Here is a 23,395-nt window from a genome sequence, read left to right as displayed (position 1 = left end):
ACCAGGGGATACAATCATTAAGTCCCTATGCATTGCTCTTCAGCCTTTCCACCCAATGTTGTTCCCTTAGTAAGAGGAAATTGGAAATGTCACTCATGTTTGGTGGGATAAAAGGTTTATCCAGTACTGTCCACCTTAACTCTCTTTCACTCTGTTTATACTCATTGAAGTGATCCGTCAGCTTTGTATTCATCTTGCCACATTGTATCGTGCTCATATGTTCCAATATGCGGGTTTTAACTCTGCGAGTTGTCATACCCACATATTGCATCTCGCAAGGACATTTAATAAATAGATGACATTTTCTGTGTTGAATGTGGTATGTTGTCTCAATTCCCATGGGCGATTCAGCCCAATGTCTATACTTTTCCTATTGATTGACAAAGGACAAGCCCTGCAGTAGCCACATGAATAGTGGCCTACTATTGGTGGTAAGACCTGGTTCTGAATATTTTCAGGGTTCCTTTGTGTCCTGGAACGTGTACTCACAATCTTGTCCTTAATGCTCGCACTTTTCTTGAAAGAGAAGAGAGGAGAGTGTTGGTCTAATACATTTGCATTCAGAATTCGCCAATTCTTTTGTATGATTTTTTTCAGATGATTAGATATTGTATTAAATGTCGACACACAAATGCTCCTTTCTACGGTCTCTCTTTCAGTGGTCTCCAATAAAGCTTCCCTGTCACAGTTTCTTGCTCTTTTCTGGGCTTTCTTAATAACATGTTCAGGATAGTCTCTGTTTCTGAGCTTCTCACTCAGACAATCCGCTTTCTTTTTGTAGTCTGCGACCAAGGAGCAGTTCCTACGAAGTTGCAGGAACTGCCCATAGGGCAGATTTTCCCTGAGTGAACGTGGATGAAAACTATGGAAAGAAAGTAAATTATTTCTGTCTGTCTGTTTGTGATAAACACTGCTGATTAGTGCCCCATCTTCTGCTCTGATGTTGAAATCCAAAAAAGGGAGTGAATCGTTAGTTGCCATGCCCGTAAAATATAAAAAACTGGTTCCTTTGATTAAGCCATGTCAAAAAGATCTGGGCAGAGTCTTTACTACCTCTCCAAATGATAAAAACATCGTCTATATACCTAAGCCAAACCCTAATATGGTTCAAAAAGGGGTTGGCTGGTGAAAAGATAGTTTCCTCTTCAAATTTAGAAACATACAGGCAAGCTAGACTAGGGGCACACGAACTCCCCATGGATGTACCATGGGTTTGTAAGTAAAATTGATCTTCAAATTTGAAGAAATGTTTGGTGAGTGCCAGCTCCAAAAGACAGGATAAATGCCCGTGGAGTCTGAAAATCCCAATCTTCTGCGAAGAGAATGTTTTCAATCACCCTCAGTGTTTCTCGTTGGGGGATATTTGTATACAGCGACTCTATGTCAAGCCCGATCATAAGGTCACTGTTTTGATCAAATTCCATGTTCTTAATAAGATTAAGTACTTCGCGTGTATCTTTAAGATAGGCTGGCATCTTCTGAACAATGGGACGCAAATAGAAATCATAAAATTTGGATAAAGGCTCCAAAATTGAGTTGATCCCAGAGACGATGGGACGACCAGGAGGGGGACGTGCGGGTTTATGCACTTTAGGCAAAGTGTAAAAGTATGGCACGTAGGATGTTGATTGCATAAGAATAATGCCTCCTTCTGACTGATCCAATCATTCGCAACAGCTTCTTCTACAAGCGAGGTAATCTGGATTCTTAGATCTTCTGTTGGATCATTGTTTAGAGTTACATAGTTTCTTCTATCATTCAACAGGTGCAGACATTCTGCATTGTAGGTGTCTAGGTCTTGAAACACAATTGCACCGCCTTTGTCAGCGGGTTTTATAACCACTGACAAGTAATCCCTTAGCTCATTCAGGGCTTGGTTCTCCATCGTGGACAAATTGAAAAAGGGCTTGTTATTTTTTGTTGTTAATAAATCCACCTCTCTCAGGACCGACTGCTCAAACACTTCCACTTCTGAAGGTAACTGGTTCAAAGCCGGAACAAAAGTGGACTTATTTCTAAACCCTGTGTCATCTTCTCTTTCAGTAATATTCTTCCCTTCAAAAAATACTTTCAAGCGTACACTTCGAAAAAAGCCAGCTAGTTCACATTTCAGTTTGAAAGCATCTGGTTGGTTTGTAGGTACAAAACCAAGACCTCTCGATAACACCCTCTCCTGTGTCGGTGTCAATACCTTGCTGCTTAGATTCATGACTAAATGTGTTCCCTGCTGGTACTCGGTTCTCCTTCCCGAGCCATACTGCGGGTTATCCTCTGATTCATATCCTCCCACTGTACTCTCTGTGTTCTCTGTGTTTTCTGTCTCCCCCTGCCTCTCTCTAAAAAAGAGGGCTATTCTTTAGGGAAGAACTGGGGTGGGCCTATCGGAGGGTACATAGGAGGCCATCCAAATCCCATTTGAGGCCCTGGCTGATAAGGGCGCATGTAACCCCTCGACCAGCCCCTACCCTTATATCTGGGTCTGTAATCACCATCACTGCTCTCGCTGCCTGAACTTGAGGTGTCTGTATTCTGTCGTGTTGGCTTCCTTTGTGTGTTTAAATTTTCTTTTATTTTAGCATAGTCATCGTTAATACACGGGTATACTTTCTCCCGGGAGAATTTTTAAAGATCTTTTTGTAACTTTTGTACTTTGGAGTTCACCAAGTAGTCTTTATACTCGTTCACGACTTTATTTGTCTCCTCCAGTTTCTTTTTAAAAACTGCGATTTGAATCTGGGTTCTCAAATTGTCCTCACTAGTTTGAATCTTTATCAAAAGCTCATCAGAGATTTTTTTTGCATTATCTATGATTAAAATTAGCCAATCTCTAGAGCATCTCCAAGCAATCAACGACCAATATTTAGGTGCCTATAATATGAAATCACTATAAATAATGTTTTTTTCAACACAAGTGAAATGGTAGGTTAATTATCAAATAGGTCGTGCAATGTAGGCTCGCCGACTAAGGCATAGCAACACGCATCATGCCAACGCGATCTTCTTTGCATTAGCCTTTTTGTCCCCAGTAATAGTCCTTCACTGCAAAACATATTTAACTGCCCCCCTGCCTTTTCGCAGCGTGTTTTAAGTGCGGGAGGTGCAGTAACATGAGTGATTGGCGTTGCGCAGTTTTTCCGGACCACCCAGAAGAGGCGACACTGTACAAGTGCATTTAAATACTAGTACGCATGCGTATCCACTCTAATGAAGATATGTTTGTAGGTGTGCTGTTATACACCTGGTGTTTGTTTCAAAATCGCTGTATTTTTTTTATTTTAGTAAAACAACAGTACTCATACCAGAAACAGCGCCTGTAATGACTTGGAGTTCGACCATAAATGTCCCTTCAGCCCCAGAGTAAGCGCTCCTCCGGTAATTTCAGGTACTGCTACTGCCTTTACAAGTGCATCGGACCGTCTCAATAGCGTTAGCGTTGTGAATTACATTTGAAGCAGGTCTGCTGCACTGAGGTGTGCTTGAATCTGGTGGCAAAGAGCCTTTTAAAGTGTGTTTCGGTTGGGTGTTACATACCTGGCATGGTGACATACGAACTACTCCTGCACCTCTTGCCACACACCACAGTGGGTTGCTAAACTAAATATTTCCGTTTCCAGGACTGCTGGTCAAGAAGTTAGCTGCCTGGAGAGAACTGTACGCCACACATAGGGGACCAGGGCAGCAGTGACTTTCGGCAGAACACTTGGGTGTGACGGCCCACTGGCACCAGCAGCAGTATAGACACAATGTCATCTCCTGGCGACACCGTGAAAGTCTGCTACTGACAGCGCAATGTGACAGCCGAGTACCTGGGCAGCTGCCACCACGCACCAACCTGTGTACGGGGGCCAAGACCCAAAGCGGACATTGGACCCCGCAGCGCTATGGCACCTACTGTCAAACTGGACTTGATGTTTGTTAAAGTTAACATCAGATACGGCGTTAAATAATCAGACAATCAAAACCCTTTTTTATTTATGTTTCATATATTTGTTAGATAAATAAATGTGGTGAAAAGAAATGTGAAAATATGCAGACTAAAGATGGTGCCAAAGGGATCCCGTGGTAAGCGGTACTACACCCACCGCCTGCACCTTACAGGAAAAAAGGGAAGGAGATGCCATTTCGCAGCATGCTGTATGTGCAGGAGGTGCAGTAACATGAGTGATCGGCATCGCGCAGTTTTGCCATCCCCCATCCCTGACAAAGCCACACCATACAATTGTACATCAGACAAAAACATCCCACACTTTATTTATGTTGGGAGGCAAAGGAGATAGCGGCAACATGTAAATGCACGAAACAAAGGTGATATTGACAAAGAAGAGGGAAAACAAACGTAACCAGCCCACGAGTGGTGCGCTCACGCGCGCCACAGCGAGACATGTGGTTTCACTTATCGCGCCCGTGTCTGGGCACGATAATTGAAACTACATGGCAGCGGTGCGAGTAACAGACACCAATAGGCCATGGGCGGAGCAATGCGCCCGCCTTTGGCCAATTGCGTGCTGTCTTTGATAAAAAGACGCACGCAAAGGCCAATAGCGTGACCCAAAAGGAAAAGCCCGCTCACGAGTGTGTGAGATTTCTAGGTCCGTTTTCAAACCCCCTACAAGAGGTCTCTCGCTGTTCGAGCACTGCTATGCACTGCAACGCTAGGCGCGAGACCTAATGAATAGTACACATTGATTTACAGAGTTGCAGTGGGTGTGAAAGAGACATTAAGCTCCATTTAATGCCTCTATAACATTAGAGGGTTAATCCCTTGTCCCTCCCACTGCCGGAATACCGCCTCCTCTTTACTGCTAAGGAAGGGACTTAGGAAATAGCACATAGTGGAACATACACAATAGCTTCAGTGATAACAAAGAACAAGTCTTTTCAACGCCTTCTACCACTGGCTCCCCCTACGTGATGACCTACAGTAAAACAGAGCTCCATTCAGTCCTAGGGGCGGACAGAGGTCACGTTCATAGAAAGCAAGGACGAAGTGTGACCTGTGTCTGCAAAAAAAAATAAGCAGATAGTATCAATTACTTGCAGATATAAGCAGCTTATGTATTGCAGTAATAGGAGTATAGATCAGAAATAAACTTGTAAAGTAGCAAAAGAGCTTCCAGGGATTGAACCGTCTTGGTGACAGAGCAGTTACCAAAGAGAAGAATTTTGGTAAGCGCCTTGAAGAAGTGATTGCATGGTTGGTCATATTTGTCACCGAATAAATAATATGAAAAAAGCGACCAGTTCTAAGATAGTGAGGTTACGTTTTACGTACATAGTAAAATCAGTGCACAAGATGAACAACTGAAGGGCTCAAAGGATGACTACAACATTTGATCAGAAGTTACAACTACTGATTGTACTGTGTTGTAAAAAGTAGGGTCACAGAAACCACTGTGGGTGACATTTATTTTGTATTTATTTATTTATCCTCTCTGCTTTCTTTATTGCTTAGTTCTTCTCGAGATGTTCTGTTCAATCTTGCATTTTTTAACACATTTCCCTTCACTTGTATATTTAAGTGAATAGTTGTTTCCACCTCTGCCTGAGAGCACACACTGTGTGAATCAAAGTATCACAGCGTTGGGCTCCATTTAAAAGTTCTAATATTGCATCTGTTATTCTAGCAGAGAATTTTATTTTCAATACTGCACCGAGCAACAGTCTATAACTTATTTGCAGAGTGAGAGTATGGCAAACAGAGTGTAGTAGCGCATACACTAAGCAGTTATTTCTTGGCTTAACAGTTTCACATCTGCCTTTGCATAAGAAAATATAGTGTACCATTGAGTTCAAGTATAATATTTTGCTGAAAATTCAAATCACCTTTCATTAAACAATTAAGACCGTACTGGGGTGAGTGCTTGCAATGTGCAACACTCAGTCCACTTTGGTTTTGCTTTGTTTGCCCTAAGTTGGCAGGGTATGCCCAGACGTGGGTCCCTTGCTCACTTTGCCACTGGATTCAAGCTAGCCTGGCTGATGACGGCTGATTAGCCAGAAACCCGTCCCAGGATGCTTGTTTCCGGTCCAGGGAAGACATGGCTTGGCAGTTCGGGCTGGACTGTTCCCAAGAGGGACAGGGTCAGACTGATTTGCATAAGGCCATGTCTGAACTGGGGTGTCGGAGTGAGCTAAAGAATGACGATGGATTGAACCCAGATCAGTTGACTGGGGGTGAGTGCTTGCAATGTGCAACACTCCGTCTATCATCCCCTTTGGTTTTGCTTTGTTCGGCTTAAGTTGGCAGGGTTTGCCCAGACGTGGCTCTCTTGCTCACTTTGCCACTAGATTCAAGCTAGCCTGGCTGATGACGGCTGATTAGCCATAAACCGGTCCCAGGATGCTTGTTTCCGGTCCAGGGAAGACATGACTTGGCAGTTCGGGTTGGACTGTTCCCATGAGGGACAGGGTCAGACTGATTTGTATATGGCCATATCTGAACTGGGGTGGCGGAGTGAGCTAAAGAATGAAGATGGATTAAACCCAGATCAGTTGACTGGGGGTGAGTGTTTGATTAGCTTAAACGCTCCGTCCATCATCCCCTTTGGTTTTGCTTTGTTCGCCCTAAGTTGGCAGGGTATGCCCAGACGTGGGTCCCTTGCTCACTTTGCCACTGGATTCAAGCTAGCCTGGCTGATGACGGCTGATTAGCCAGAAACCGGTCCCAGGATGCTTGTTTGTGGTCCAGGGAAGACATGGCTTGGTAGTTCGGGCTGGACTGTTCCCATGAGGGACAGGGTCAGACTGATTTGCATACGGCCATGTCTGAACTGCGGTGGCGGAGTGAGCTAAAGAATGACGATGGATTAAACCCAGATCAGTTGACTGGGGGTGAGTGCTTGCAATGTGCAACACTCCGTTCATCATCCCCTTTGGTTTTGCTTTGTTCGCCCTAAGTTGGCAGGGTATGCCCAGACGTGGGTCCCTTGCTCACTTTGCCACTGGATTCAAGCTAGCCTGGCTGATGATGGCTGATTAGCCAGAAACCGGTCCCAGGATGCTTGTTTCCGGTCCAGGGAAGACATGACTAGGCAGTTCGGGCTGGACTGTTCCCATGAGGGACAGGGCCAGACTGATTTGCATATGGCCATGTCTGAACTGGGGTGGCGGAGTCAGCTAAAGAATGACGATGGATTAAACCCAGATGAGTTGACTGGGGTGAGTGCTTGCAATGTGCAACACTCCGTCCATCATCCCCTTTGGGTTTTGCTTTGTTCGCCCTAAGTTGGAAGGGCGAACAAGGGACCCAGACGTGGGCCCCTTGCTCACTTTGCCACTGGATTCAAGCTAGCCTGTCAGATGATGGCTGATTAGTCAGAAACTGGGTCCCAGGTTGCTTGTTTCCGGTCCAGGGAAGACATGGCTTGGCAGTTCGGGCTGGACTATTCCCATGAGGGACAGGGTCAGACTGATTTGCATATGGCCATGTCTGAACTGGGGTGGCGGAGTCAGCTAAAGAATGACGATGGATGAAACCCAGATCAGTTGACTGGGGGTGAGTGCTTGCAATGTGCAACACTCCGTTCATCATCCCCTTTGGTTTTGCTTTGTTCGCCCTAAGTTGACAGGGTATGCCCAGACGTGTGTCCCTTGCTCACTTTGCCACTGGATTCTAGCTAGCCTGGCTGATGATGGCTGATTAGCCAGAAACCGGTCCCAGGATGCTTGTTTCCGGTCCAGGGAAGACATGACTAGGCAGTTCGGGGTGGACTGTTCCCATGAGGGACAGGGTCAGACTGATTTGCATACGGCCATGTCTGAACTGAGGTGGTGGAGTGAGCTAAAGAATGACGATGGATTAAACCCAGATCAGTTGACTGGGGGTGAGTGTTTGATTAGCTTAAACGCTCCGTCCATCATCCCCTTTGGTTTTGCTTTGTTCGCCCTAAGTTGACAGGGTATGCCCAGGCGTGGGTCCCTTGCTCACTTTGCCACTGGATTCAAGCTAGCCTGGCTGATGACGGCTGATTAGCCAGAAACCGGTCCCAGGATGCTAGTTTGTGGTCCAGGGAAGACATGGCTTGGTAGTTCGGGCTGGACTGTTCCCATGAGGGACAGGGTCAGACTGATTTGCATACGGCCATGTCTGAACTGAGGTGGCGGAGTGAGCTAAAGAATGACGATGGATTAACCCAGATCAGTTGACTGGGGGTGAGTGCTTGCAATGTGCAACACTCCGTTCATCATCCCCTTTGGTTTTGCTTTGTTCGCCCTAAGTTGGCAGGGTATGCCCAGACGTGGGTCCCTTGCTCACTTTGCCACTGGATTCAAGCTAGCCTGGCTGATGATGGCTGATTAGCCAGAAACCGGTCCCAGGATGCTTGTTTCCGGTCCAGGGAAGACATGACTAGGCAGTTCGGGCTGGACTGTTCCCATGAGGGACAGGGCCAGACTGATTTGCATATGGCCATGTCTGAACTGGGGTGGCGGAGTCAGCTAAAGAATGACGATGGATTAAACCCAGATGAGTTGACTGGGGTGAGTGCTTGCAATGTGCAACACTCCGTCCATCATCCCCTTTGGTTTTGCTTTGTATGCCCTAAGTTGGAAGGGCGAACAAGGGACCCAGACGTGGGTCCCTTGCTCACTTTGCCACTGGATTCAAGCTAGCCTGGCAGATGATGGCTGATTAGTCAGAAACTGGGTCCCAGGTTGCTTGTTTCCGGTCCAGGGAAGACATGGCTTGGCAGTTCGGGCTGGACTATTCCCATGAGGGACAGGGTCAGACTGATTTGCATATGGCCATGTCTGAACTGGGGTGGCGGAGTCAGCTAAAGAATGACGATGGATGAAACCCAGATCAGTTGACTGGGGGTGAGTGCTTGCAATGTGCAACACTCCGTTCATCATCCCCTTTGGTTTTGCTTTGTTCGCCCTAAGTTGGCAGGGTATGCCCAGACGTGGGTTCCTTGCTCACTTTGCCACTGGATTCAAGCTAGCCTGGCTGATGATGGCTGATTAGCCAGAAACCGGTCCCAGGATGCTTGTTTCCGGTCCAGGGAAGACATGACTAGGCAGTTCGGGCTGGACTGTTCCCATGAGGGACAGGGCCAGACTGATTTGCATATGGCCATGTCTGAACTGGGGTGGCGGAGTCAGCTAAAGAATGACGATGGATTAAACCCAGATGAGTTGACTGGGGTGAGTGCTTGCAATGTGCAGCACTCCGTCCATCATCCCCTTTGGTTTTGCTTTGTTCGCCCTAAGTTGGAAGGGCGAACAAGGGACCCAGACGTGGGTCCCTTGCTCACTTTGCCACTGGATTCAAGCTAGCCTGGCAGATGATGGCTGATTAGTCAGAAACTGGGTCCCAGGTTGCTTGTTTCCGGTCCAGGGAAGACATGGCTTGGCAGTTCGGGCTGGACTATTCCCATGAGGGACAGGGTCAGACTGATTTGCATATGGCCATGTCTGAACTGGGGTGGCGGAGTCAGCTAAAGAATGACGATGGATTAAACCCAGATGAGTTGACTGGGGTGAGTGCTTGCAATGTGCAACACTCCGTCCATCATCCCCTTTGGTTTTGCTTTGTTCGCCCTAAGGTGGAAGGGCGAACAAGGGACCCAGACTTGGGTCCCTTGCTCACTTTGCCACTGGATTCAAGCTAGCCTGGCAGATGATGGCTGATTAGTCAGAAACTGGGTCCCAGGTTGCTTGTTTCCGGTCCAGGGAAGACATGGCTTGGCAGTTCGGGCTGGACTATTCCCATGAGGGTCAGGGTCAGACTGATTTGCATATGGCCATGTCTGAACTGGGGTGGCGGAGTCAGCTAAAGAATGACGATGGATGAAACCCAGATCAGTTGACTGGGGGTGAGTGCTTGCAATGTGCAACACTCCGTCCATCATCCCCTTTAGTTTTGCTTTGTTCGCCCTAAGTTGGCAGGATATGCCCAGACGTGGGTCCCTTGCTCACGTTGCCACTGGGATTCAAGCTAGCCTGGCAGATGATGGCTGATTAGCCAGAAACTGGTCCCAGGATGCTTGTTTCCGGTCCAGGGAAGACATGACTAGGCAGTTTGGGCTGGACTGTTCCCATGAGGGACAGGGTCAGACTGATTTGCATATGGCCATGTCTGAACTGGGGTGGCGGAGTCAGCTAAAGAATGACGATGGATGAAACCCAGATCAGTTGACTGGGGGTGAGTGCTTGCAATGTGCAACACTCCGTCCATCATCCCCTTTGGTTTTGCTTTGTTTGCCCTAAGTTGGCAGGGTATGCGCAGACGTGGGTCCCTTGCCCCCTTCGCCACTGGATTCAAGCTATCCTGGCTGATGACGGCTGATTAGCCAGAAACCGGTCCCAGGATGCTTGTTTCCGGTCCTGGGAAGACATGGCTCGGCAGTTCGGGCTGGACTGTTCCCATGAGGGACAGGGTCAGACTGATTTGCATATGGCCATGTCTGAACTGCGGTGGCGGAGTCAGCTAAAGAATGAATATGGATGAAACCCAGATCAGTTGACTGGGGGTGAGTGCTTGCAATGTGCAACACTCCGTCCATCATCCCCTTTGGTTTTGCTTTGTTCGTCCTAAGTTGACAGGGTATGCGCAGACTTGGGTTCCTTGCTCACTGTGCGACTGGATTCAAGCTAGTCTGGCTGATGACGGCTGATTAGCCAGAAACCGGTCCTAGGATGCTTGTTTCCGGTCCAGGGAAGACATGGCTTGGCAGTTCAGGCTGGACTGTTCCCATGAGGCACAGGGTCAGACTGATTTGCATATGGCCATGTCTGAACGGGGGTGGCGGAGTGACCTAAATAATGACGATGGATGAGACCCAGATCAGCTGACTGGGGGTGAGTGCTTGCAATGTGCAACACTCCGTCCATCATCCCCTTTGGTTTTGCTTGGTTTAATAATGAGCAGCGTTCACAGTCCTGCAGTAGCCTGGAGTTCCGCATTCTTGTATTTTTAAAGAAGAGCTCATATTGCTGTTACTTCCTAACACTAGAGCTGAATTCTGAGACTACGTATCCGAGCTGCAGTCTGGGTGACTCTCGCGCTGACTGTTCATAGCGCAAAAGAAGCTTTCCTTGTACATCAATTAGGTTTTCATAGCAGGATCCACGTATCAAGGCCAACGGTGTACAGTACTAGTACGATGGTAAAGCAAGTATCAACTCAGCGCACATTCCCTCTGGGAAAAGAGGTAGGAGGGGGTGATTTCCTAACAGACAGCGAACAAGGACTAGTGTACATGGGTTGGGGAGGGGGCAGTGGGGTAATGGGGACGAAAAAAAGCAAGGGGTGGTGGTCCTGTCAATTACTGCATCCCCCATCTTCTAGAAAATCAACCACTGTCACTAAATCGAACCATGCAGCAAAACCAGTTTGCTCGTCAACTGTTCTGAAAGTCCCGATTCCACCTTCAACATGTTCCAAAGTGAGTGGTCCTAGTGTGATTGGGCCTGGCAGTCCCACAAGTACGTCAGTAAGTCAAGTAACCCAACCACTCACCTCACTCCAAAGAAGCGTATCCATGGGACGTGTCAGTGTACCAAAGTGAAGTCTATGGCTCTGCAGCTGTCACTGTGGGCAGGGGCACACCTATACCAGACGAGGGGTCATGGGCACGTGAATCTGCCACACACACGGTGGATTCTGTCTCAGCACATGCCCGGAGCAGCTAACATAAACAAGTGCCGAGGGTGGGAGGGAACAGGGGCTGCAACACGAAGGCATCTTCAGCTCTGAGGAACAGGGTTCAAGTCTCGGCATCAACCCCCTCCAGGCGTCTAGTCGTCCCGCTTCCTCCGCTGTTACCATCGCTGCGCACCTTTACCTTAGAATCACCACTGACAACTTTCTTTGGTGCCTGAAAAGGTCGCAGTTTATTTATCACGCCAATATTTAATTTCTTACATACAATACATTTTGTTCTCCATTTCAAAGGTTCGTGGTCATTGCGTCATTTGATGCCCATGTTGTACATGTCGTTTCTTTTCATCTATAGTCCTTTGCAATTCTTTCTCTTGCATTATGGACCCAGCTTCCTCTATTTCATTTCCTGGGAGGGGAGGGGCCCCTTTTTTCTCTGGGTTTCCGCTTCGCGGGTCTAGGCTTCAGCTTGCTACCAATTTGGAGGGGGTCCGTCTGGACCTACCCGGGCTGCAAGTGCCGTCCCGCTCGCCCTGTAAACCTTTTGTGGGGCCCTCCCTTCTCCCAAGGGATCCCTGCCGTCTAAGGCATCCCAAGGACCTTACTTGGGCATCTACTCTACCTTTCCTGAGGCTGAGTCCTTGCCATCTTCTCCCTAGGTACCCCTGCCGTGAGGCATCCCAAGGGTCCTGCGGGAGCATCACCTTTCTTCTTTTTATGGCGGCACGCCGCCCCTTGGTTCCCTCGGTGCCCCTGCCGTGAGGCATCTCAAGGACACTGGGAGAGTCTTCTATCTATCTTCTAGTACATTTCTCTTTCTACTGGCTTCCTCGTGCTTGTCCCGCTACCCATGTTCCCCTTACGGCTGCGACGCCCGTGCTCCAGGTGTGGGTGGGTGGGATTCCTTTCGTTCTTCCTGCGAGGGAGGGAAATGTGTTTTCTTCGGGCCGTTGCCCCTTCTTATCCTCCTCCTCGCATTTCCTCCCTCGCCCCCTCATTGGGGGGGGAGGGAGCTTGCCTTGTTTAAATTAGGGCCAATCCGATCCCGGCCCCCCGTCGTGTTGGCCGGTCGTGTTGGCCGGCATGTTGCTGTGGGCAGAGGGCGGGGCTCCCGCCTCCGGAGGGCGTTCTAACCCAGGCCCTTATTGGTCCAGCTTCGCCTTCCCGGCCTGGGACCAAACCCCCTCCAGGCGTCTAGTCGTCCCGCTTCCTCCGCTGTTACCATCGCTGCGCACCTTTACCTTAGAATCACCACTGACAACTTTCTTTGGTGCCTGAAAAGGTCGCAGTTTATTTATCACGCCAATATTTAATTTCTTACATACAATACATTTTGTTCTCCATTTCAAAGGTTCGTGGTCATTGCGTCATTTGATGCCCATGTTGTACATGTCGTTTCTTTTCATCTATAGTCCTTTGCAATTCTTTCTCTTGCATTATGGACCCAGCTTCCTCTATTTCATTTCCTGGGAGGGGAGGGGCCCCTTTTTTCTCTGGGTTTCCGCTTCGCGGGTCTAGGCTTCAGCTTGCTACCAATTTGGAGGGGGTCCGTCTGGACCTACCCGGGCTGCAAGTGCCGTCCCGCTCGCCCTGTAAACCTTTTGTGGGGCCCTCCCTTCTCCCAAGGGATCCCTGCCGTCTAAGGCATCCCAAGGACCTTACTTGGGCATCTACTCTACCTTTCCTGAGGCTGAGTCCTTGCTATCTTCTCCCTAGGTACCCCTGCCGTGAGGCATCCCAAGGGTCCTGCGGGAGCATCACCTTTCTTCTTTTTATGGCGGCACGCCGCCCCTTGGTTCCCTCGGTGCCCCTGCCGTGAGGCATCTCAAGGACACTGGGAGAGTCTTCTATCTATCTTCTAGTACATTTCTCTTTCTACTGGCTTCCTCGTGCTTGTCCCGCCACGCTACCTACGGTTCTTCGATCGGAGGGAGCTCCCCCCCTTTCCCCTTCGCCCTCTTCCTTGAGAGAAAAACCCCCTGCTCTAGGCCTCCCACGTGTTGTTAATATTATAAGAATTCTACCTCCTATGTGATCAAAAGAGTTTTAGCAGCATCATGTATGTATTAGTTAGTTTAGTGCGCTTCTTTTCGCTTGCCGTTTTTTAGTTCGAATCTGGGCGAATTGAAAACGACAATGCCTTCCATACATGTGCTAATTAGCAAAACAGATAAATACAAGGCAGACATCCCCAATACCAGTAGCTTAAACTCTGCAAATGCGAGACCTGTTGCCTTGCAAATGCTTGTTCCCTTCTTTCAGCCATGCTGTACAACAGCCGTGCTGCTGTACAACATGGCTAAACTACGTCGAAAACCCAATAGCCCATACATAGCTGCGGGTCGTTGGCTTTGCCAATGCTGCTTTGTGGTTTCCCGTTGTGATTTGTTCTAGCAAGAATGGTGAAGGAGTGGCTCTGGCAGCACAAGCTTATTGTTGATTTCTTAACTTTAGCGAAATCGCTTATCTGCTTACCGGTTGCTAGCCTTCTTGCAGCTGCAGTGCTGATAAATGTTTGAGGCTAATGAATTTAGGCAGTGCTTAATTTCTGAAATTTTAAGTGCTAGGGCTCTGGCCAGGAGGCCACTGCAGCTTGCGCCACCCATCGCCCTTGTTAGCGCTGCCAAAACAACTACTAACCATCTCTCTCGCATGTAAATGCGACAGTTCAGATTAATCCAGGTCCCCAAAGCTAAAGGAATGGGTGGGGAGGCAATTATTAAAATTTTTAATGTATATTGTAGTCCCAAATTACCGTTGTTCTACTCAACTCTAGCTTAGATAAGCGGCGCCACCTTGTGGTGGACTGCTCCCAGTTTGGTGTTGACAATTAGGTGCCGGTTTCCCGAAATTCAGATTTTGCCGGTGGCTCGAATTCTAAAAAGGCACAGTAGGTCTGTTTTATGCTTCGCCTCATTATACTCAGTGGTTAGGTGGCTGTAAAGAGATTTACATATTCTCTAAGATCGACTATTCAGCATGATTAAGGTATAGTTCTGTGCAAATTGCTGCCATTTGCCAGCAAAATGACCTCTAAGTGCCAGGCGGGCTTCAGAATACAATGTTGAAATACCACTGTGATGTAGACATTGTTCACTGATGGCACACTTTGGAATTACTGCGCTTAGACAAAACGAGCAAACAGTAGAAACTGCCAATAATGCGCTGCACTTTATATAACGCTTCTATCCTGCCCTTAATTTATCTCACTACTTGTGTACGCTATCTCGCCTAGATTTGTTTTAAATCCATGACACCTTATCTACGTCACCTTGTCCATTTCTTTTTAGTGTTTTGAATTTTTTGTAGAGAACAACGCTTTTATGAAGTTGTGGTTCTCCTTTTTATTGAAAAAGAATAACTAATAGTAATAACTTCTTATGCTTCCCTTAAACCACAGTTTCTAACAACAAAAATTTACGAATGTTACTATAAGATATTTTAATGGTGATCGATTTATCAGAGTCAAAAGTATGAAAGGCTGACCTGGCTCCGTCAAGTTTCCATGTGTGCACTATTTTATCGAATCCTTTACAAATAATTACTTGTTGCCCTTCCAAATAGGTGAAACATTAGATCTATCCCTTTTAAGAGACCAATAAGACATTACATTAGCTGTACCCATGAACCTTTTAGCTTAGATTTCTAAAGTGTCTCTTAGGGCACATGCCTAAAATTAGATTTTAGTCTACACAAATTAGGCAGTTCATTTGTGTCCCAGTTTGGCCTCGATTGCACAAACCACTGCCCACATTTCACACAGTAGCCGCAAAGTATATAAGACACAGCGGATGTTTGGCCATTCTGCATGCATAATTAACATTACTTGCTCTAAGCAGTCGGTGCACAACCAAGCATGTAGGTCACCCCAATCTTACTAAATTCATTTTTGCTACCAGTTATTGATATGGCTATACCCGGCCTCACATTAAAGACCCGAAAAAACTCGTGTGAGTAATTATCTTCCTGGAGAGAGATCAGTGTCTTGTAAGGTTGCGGTTTAGCCTTCGCGCGGTTAGGGCAGGGATTTAATGTGCACGGACGCGTACCCAGTATATTACCGCCTGCATATGATGCAGAACAGCTCAGCAGATAACTGCTTTCAAAAAAGGCCTCTCTTGTTATTTGCCATTTATAGCTTAACGGTCCCGATATAGAATAGTGAGCTATTGGCTTTCGTCCCGGAACTGCATATCAACCGCAAAATATACATCCACACCATAACTAATGCCGCAAACGGGTTTCACTTTGGCTAGAAATCGATCCCTATTATTAAAGCAAACCCCCCATTATGCTGCTTCTTTTCCGACGCCGCGTTCGTGCTACTCCACGCCACTCACTCTTAACTATACCGCCTACCGCTATGACACAAACACTGATGGCCTAGCTTTCTATATAGGCCAGCAAAATCACCATGCCTTTATTAATGTCGTCAACATTCTAAATCAATCACGGTGAACCTCACAATGAATGATAGTACTGCTTTAACACGAATGTCACAATACAATGACCAATAACTTCTCACCCGTCCCTATTAAAGAAACGCCCTTCACAACGCTTGGCTACTGTATTCCAAACCTGGACTCGAGTAGCCTCTAAGTATAAGTGAAGTCTACCGTCAGGGCAGGCAGTTTACACCAGAGGCACGGCGAAACATTAAAGAGATTAGGAATTCAACTTCCCGCGCTATCAGTCTTTATGAGCAGACGGAAAAAACGAGTTTATTGCGTAAAACCCACATGTGGAGGGAGAGAGAGGCTCGTTCTCTTTGGTACCTTGCAACAATCTCGTTGAGCTTCAGACGAGTGAAAGTTCGCATGCTTCTAAAGACAACAGCGGCTGTAAAGCCCGCGCGCTGATTGCACACACGTGTGCAGATTCTTCCAGCTACTTTAGCTAAGGCCTTACACGGATTTTTCGAATTATGCCCTTCCTGCCTCACAGTTAAAATAGAAATCCGACAGCTTCTAATGACAAGAGAGGCTGTAAAGTCCACGCGCTGATTGCACGCACGTGTGCAGATTGTTCCAGCCACTGTAGCTCATGCATTACACGGGTTTAGCGAAACTATGTACTTCCTGCCTCGCAGTTAAAATAGAAATCAGACAGCTGTAAAGTCCGCGCGCTGATTGCACACACGTGTGCAGATTCCTCCCCACTTTAGCTAAGGCATTACACGGATTGAGCGAATCTATGCACTTCCTGCCTCGCTGTTACAATCGAAATCCGAAAGCTTCTAAGGAAGCTCAGGCATTACACGGAGTTACGAAACTATGTACCCCCTGCCTCGCGCTTAAAATTAGGGACCAGAACCAACCCATGCACGCGGGAAACGGCAGGCACCGTGGCTTTAGGAGCAGGGCGATGGGTCTAACCATTCAGGGATTGGGTTTCCTTTGAATGTCCATTGCTCAGGCAAACTTCACACACAAACTTGCCTGTTTTAATAAGCTTCGTGGTCCGAATTGGACGGAACCCTCAACAGGAAATTTGCCACAAGCATGGAAATTGTATGCTCCCGCTAACCAAACTTTTTAAACCTGTATTAGTTTCAGGGAGGGGGCACATTAGTCCTGCTCACCTGCTTACTGACTGAGACCAGCGCCTCGAGTGAAACACCCCTCCCGCTGTAATCGTTTATACAAGCCAGGCAGGCTGTACCGTGCCATAGAGCGTAATTGCACAACTTAACTTAGCCTGGAAAAACCCACTGATGCTCTCCGGGGCTCCGCAGCTCCAAAAACCGGCCGGCACACGTCCATCGACGAAGACAGAAATTCCCCTGGCGCTCTCCCAGGCTCTGCAGCTCCCCACTGATGATGACGCCTCTCTCCCTACGAAGGCGCAAACGCGGATCATTGGCTTCGGACTCCGGTCCTAAAGGCAAAGCAGAGAAGAAAAACGTTAAAGGTCCTCCCGAGGGAGGAAGCACACGCGTCGGGTGTGCTGCCGAGGGGAGCGGAGAGCATCTGAAGACGTCGTCTCTTGGCAAGCGTGGGATGGAACGTCGCCGGAGCCTCCCGAGTCTTTGAAGCGCTGGTTTCTTGGCGCCAAAAAACGGGGCGATGGTCGCCTCCAGGTATGCCCACGACTTCATTCCTTTCGTTCTTCCTGCGAGGGAGGGAAATGTGTTTTCTTCGGGCCGTTGCCCCTTCTTATCCTCCTCCTCGCATTTCCTCCCTCGCCCCCTCATTGGGGGGGGAGGGAGCTTGCCTTGTTTAAATTAGGGCCAATCCGATCCCGGCCCCCCGTCGTGTTGGCCGGTCGTGTTGGCCGGCATGTTGCTGTGGGCAGAGGGCGGGGCTCCCGCCTCCGGAGGGCGTTCTAACCCAGGCCCTTATTGGTCCAGCTTCGCCTTCCCGGCCTGGGACCAAACTTAACGTTTTCTGATTCTGTGAAAATCACTCTATTTACCAGTGCCTAAAAGTCCACCAAAAATAAAAGTATGGATGTAGAATAAAAAATACTGAATGACAACAAACAGGAAACAATAATAAAAAAAAAAAGACGGACACCAAAGACACAAGCAGGGTATTCACGTGCGCGAGCCGTTCCACTTGCTCCTGTTATTTCACGAATGCAGGCGGCTCTGCTGAGTACAAACAAAAAACAGCAATAAATAAACAAGACTGGAGGAGAGGCCATCACAGTTCTACAGTGTGATGGCCAACAAAAACATTCTCTGAGTGAAATCGCCAGGGAGGGAACTCAGGACACAAAGGAGGGACATTTCTACAAATGACCCAATAATAAGCCCTCATTTTTAAATGCAACACTTATCAACCAATAGCAATTAAGAGATGTACTAAAAGCCTATAGAGATACAACAGGTCGAGGCTCGACCTAAAATTGGGTTAGCCAACAGATTCCACACCTGAACACCCTGACATTTATTCTGTGCCCACCCTGGGTTCTTGGGTGTGTGCATCAGGGTCAAGGTCTATGCATAAACCATGTTGCATGGCAATGTTGTGCAACAAGCAGCAGGCTACCACAATCTTGCACATAACTTGTTGGGAGAACATCAGCACCATCCCTCTACACTCTAGACATCCGAATCGCAACATAAGGATCCCAGAAGTGTGTACAATAATGGCTCATGTTTGTATATTTGCTCTATTGCACCTCTGTTGAGGTACTCTGGGTGGATGTCTGTAGGGTGCATGGATAAGGGGAGATAGAATATTCAGCTTCACCTGCAACAAAGATGCCATTTTTAGGTCTCGCCTGAGCCAGCGCATTTGCTGCTCTGCAAGACATTTAGTAAGTGGCTTTTAAAAGTGCTACCACATGCTTTTGCTGGACTAGCACTTGCAGTTACGCGTGCGAGCAAACGCGCAGCCGCCAGCTTTCAGCGCCCGATCAGGCACCATCTGGCTTTCCTTTGCCGCGCGCACCACTCGAGGCTCACCTCCTGCTCCTCCTCTCAGTTAACAGCCCCTCCCTCGCCACAGAGCGTGTCTCGCGGCCGCGCATCTTGTTTTAGTTTTCGTCTTGTTTATTTTGCTGACATATGTTTTTGCGAGTTCTTATTAATAGCATGAACTTGTGGCCCGATGGCACTAGATAGCTTTATAACAGATCCAGATTAGGTTACACATGTTGTTTTTTTTTCTTCTTATGCGGTGATGTAGTTACTGGTTTGCCCAGAATCACGGAGTGTTTAGGATCAGCCGTGATTCGAATCTGAAGCCCGTCTCCATTTTGGTACGCAGTACTCCACAGTTTGGGTGGCTCCAGTCTGCCAAGCCTCTGCCCTCCGTGGACTCTTGCTACAACACCCAGTGCACAGCGCCTCAGCTGCCAAGTTGCAGAGGTCCCGGAGTACAGAGCTGCTCCACTCCGGGTTTTTTATTTAGCTGACTTACATTTCTTTTGCAAGTTTATATTAATAGCATAAACTCGTGGCTCGATGGCACTAGATAGCTTGATAACAGATCCAGATTAGGTTACACATGTTGTTTTTTCTTTTTTTCTTATGGGCTGATGTAGAGTAACTGGTTTGCCCAGAATCACAGAATGTTTAGGAGAAGCTGTGATTCGAATCTGAAGCCCAATATTGAAAGGTCGGCTGGTCTAGGTACTAGGAACGCATTATCCCTGTTTTGCTCTCTCTGCACCTGTCTCTTTGACCCTGCCACGCACGGAGTTACTTTTGGTCTCTGTCTCCATTTTGGTACAAAGTACTCCACGGTTCGTGTGGCTCCAGTCTGCCAGGCCTCTGCCCTCCGTGTACTCTCGCTACAACACCCAGTGCACAATTGGGAGGTCACAGCTTGGCGTACCCATGGTGTGACTCATCTTTTCACTGTGTTGAAGGGATAAAAAGTGACTGTCGGTGAGTTATGTGGCGGTATCTCTGGCCAGTTGCTCTGCAACTTTCAACCTCATGTTATGTTTGTCTTTTTTTTATCTCGCCTCCATATGTTGTGATTTTTTTAGTGTAGGAGTCAATGCAAAAGCTAAGGTCGCCTCAAAGCGCTCATTTGGGAAGGTTCAGACAGAATAATTAGCAGTGAGGAATGAGGTGTCATGCTCAAAGCCTCGTGAAAGGGTGGAGAGATCTCACCCAAAATGCGAATATTCAACTGGCAGCTTCCTTTGTGCCGGTGGTGGATGCGACGTACAAGAGGTAGAAACAAGACTAGGTAGGCAGCTTGGGTGTTCAGCAACCCTGACAATCACCAGTGCATGTGGCAGGCCTCTAAAGCTTTAGGCCTGTTCACTTATTGTTTGCTTTTACAAAGTAAAGCGCAGCCAAGCGGCAGATATCTCCTTTGGTGTGGGGGGGCCGGTTTCATGGATCCCACCAGCAAGAAATTTGTATGGGTCTGTGAGAAGACGGTCGACGCTCTCCTTGGAGTTGTAGTGAAGCTGGGAATGTAGGGGTCGCTGTTTTTGCGTGCTTTGACAGTTAGTAATGGCCACTATTGCAACCCTCTGTTTTAAATATCACATGCCCTTGGAATAGAAAGGCATATTGCTGTACAGCCGCCTCGCGCCCCCTCTCTCCGACAATTATTAGTCTTTATTACAGTTATGTTTCGAGCAATCTAGCATAGACTTTCCTGTGAAAATCACCTTAATAAGCTTCATTTATGCATCAAATACAGATATCTCACAGCACTTCGCAGAGGGGGGCGGCTCTTAATCCCTTTTCAAATGTCTCGATGGATTAATGTGCCTATTGCAGAGGTATATTTGTGAAATGCAGGCTCCAGGCAGTATATGTTATCTGGGTGGATTAATTACCCTGATACAGACATATCTAATCGCAGTAAGAGAGCGAGATGGACCAATCTTTCTTCTGGGGCGATATGCTCAGCATGTAAGTCAACAGTGGTACATTGGCAAGATACAATTGGATACAAAATGGACTCTGGTCAGTTAACATGCTAACTGTCTATTTGGGAGTAGGATGTAGCTGATACTAAACAGTTACTATGTAAACAAGCATTGGCATAGCCAATAGGTCTTGCTTTTGGGACCGTTGCATGGCTAAACACTTATAAGGTCCCCAGGTCGAGACCTATTGGCTATGCCAATGTTTGTTTAAAAAAGGGGCCTCTATTCTGAATGTAATACATAATGCCTACAGACATGCAGTGTGTGAGAGTAATGCATGTGTATAATTTGCAGTGATAAATGAGTACGTTTGAGATGCTACCCCCAGATGATGTCCCAGTGTGAGGTGTTGTTAATTACAAATGCGCCACTTGTCACCAAAATCCCCAGCAACCAAGCGACGTGCAACAGGTGACTGACAGAAGATGTAGCTGTTGGGTGTGCTTCGAGGAAAGGCAGTGTGCACGTCAGCGAAGCAGCATCTCGCCTTGCAGTCTGCATGCATGTTGATGGAGTTCCAACGGTGTCTGTTCAGTCAAACGTATGTTATGTAGGGAGGTTGCTCTGGTGGCATGTGATTGCAGTCAATAACATGTAGCACACACGTGAAGTGGGCAAAGGCATGACATTCCTTTGCCACCTTTGCCTTCACACCAGTGAGTGTGGCCTGGTGACAAACTGGAGCCCTGTTCTGTTGAAGCTCAAGACCTGATGCAGGCATCAAGACTGCTTTGCCTGTGAGATGCCAACGCCAGAGTTGACCCTCTGAAAATATCCAGTGCCCATGAAATGGAGTACAGCCAGTATTGTGACACAGGCAGTGGTGTGAACTAAGCTCTTGCTTCTGCAACCCATATCAATAAAAACAACATGTGAGAAGTTGTAAAGACATGCCAAATATGTTGACCCTTTGCCTGTAAACCCTGGCTCTCCCCCTCCTTAAATAGTTATTCCTTGAAGTGAGGGGCAACCCACCAAACATGTTCCCCGACATAGTGAAAGCAGAAAAGGTTTTTGGTGTGTTCTTAGGCAGGGAACCTGTCTGTGATTGGTCGACGTTGAAATGTGTTTCACCTGTACATGGGTGACTGGGTTCTGAATAATCACTCTTTTCTTTACCAGGTGTGTTGCAAGTGTTGCAAGCCTTGTTATAAAATTCAATGGCATTAGCTCTGAAGAAAAAAAGAGATCTTAAAAAACAATATTAGCCTTGTTATAAAATGTAACTGAAATTGCTTAAAAAATACATTGCAAAAATGGAAATAACATTACACTGGATTAATACAAAATGTCATAAATTAGGATCTTCAAAAAGCAAAACAAATCCTTTATTCTGCAACATATTTCTAGTTCATTCTTTTTTATTGGAGGTTGTTGTGGTACCCGTGGTTGACCGTGCGTGGCGCTTGACTTACTCCAAGACTGAGCAGAAATACCTTTACTGCTGTTTGAGTCCTCTTGGCCATAGTAACTTTAGAAATGTAGTTTGTGAATAGCAATGTTCTTATTCTTTTGTGGGTGTGTGTTTGTCCTTCCGTAAACCTTTCCCACTTAGTAGTGAGCATTCCCCAATTTCCAGCCACTGCCCCTGGCCCCGCCCACATTTACTACAAAAATGTATACATATGTGTGCAGAGATCTCTTACTCGAGGTGGAGTTACCTGCCCAGAAGGGATAGGAGAGGCAGGGATCTGCAAATGTAGATTTTTGAATAATATTTTGTGGTGCATGAGTAGTACTACTGTAAGTACAATGTGAATGGGGCCCTATCTCAGCTACAAGGAGCACAGAAAAAAAAACAGTACAACAAATGGGTTTGCGTCGGAAGGCTCATTTCTCACTTCTGTGCCGTCACAGAACAATGCGCCAAAGTGTAATCGCCGAGTTACTGCAGAACAAGCAAGATCTATAATAAACGATGGTAATGACTTCAGATCAATTTCTGGGGAGAAAAAGCCAGGCAAGGAGTTTTCAGCTTACTCTTGCCCTGTTGTAATGTGTCAAATGAATTGCACCATTACCCAGTAGTTAATTTGTAAAAATAAAAAAATGCCGGGGCTCTCGTTAGGTGGCAGTTTGCACCAGCCCATTTCTCCTGTTAGCACCGCCTAAAACAGAACCTACTACTAACCATGTGGGGAGAGGATGTGGCGTAATGATCAGAGCTGCCCACTTCGGAAAGGGGGAACCAGGTTCGAGTCTCGATGTCCGCTCAACGTCCTGTGATTCTGGACAAATCACTTAATCTCCCCGTAAATGAACGTGTCCGTAACTGGTGCTCATGAAAAGCACCGGTGTTGATGATTAAGTACTGGTGCTGAGCACCGGAAACCACCGGCTCAAATTAAGCACTGTAATTACGCATGATTGCACTACTTTCCATTGTGATGGTTGCATTCATAAATGGAACTGCATATCCTTATGTTGCACTTAGCCAAGCAGTTCCCTATG

This window comes from Triturus cristatus, chromosome 11, assembly GCF_964204655.1.
Source record: "Triturus cristatus chromosome 11, aTriCri1.1, whole genome shotgun sequence".
NCBI lineage: Eukaryota > Metazoa > Chordata > Amphibia > Caudata > Salamandridae > Triturus > Triturus cristatus.
Note: the sequence above shows the minus strand (reverse complement) of the source record.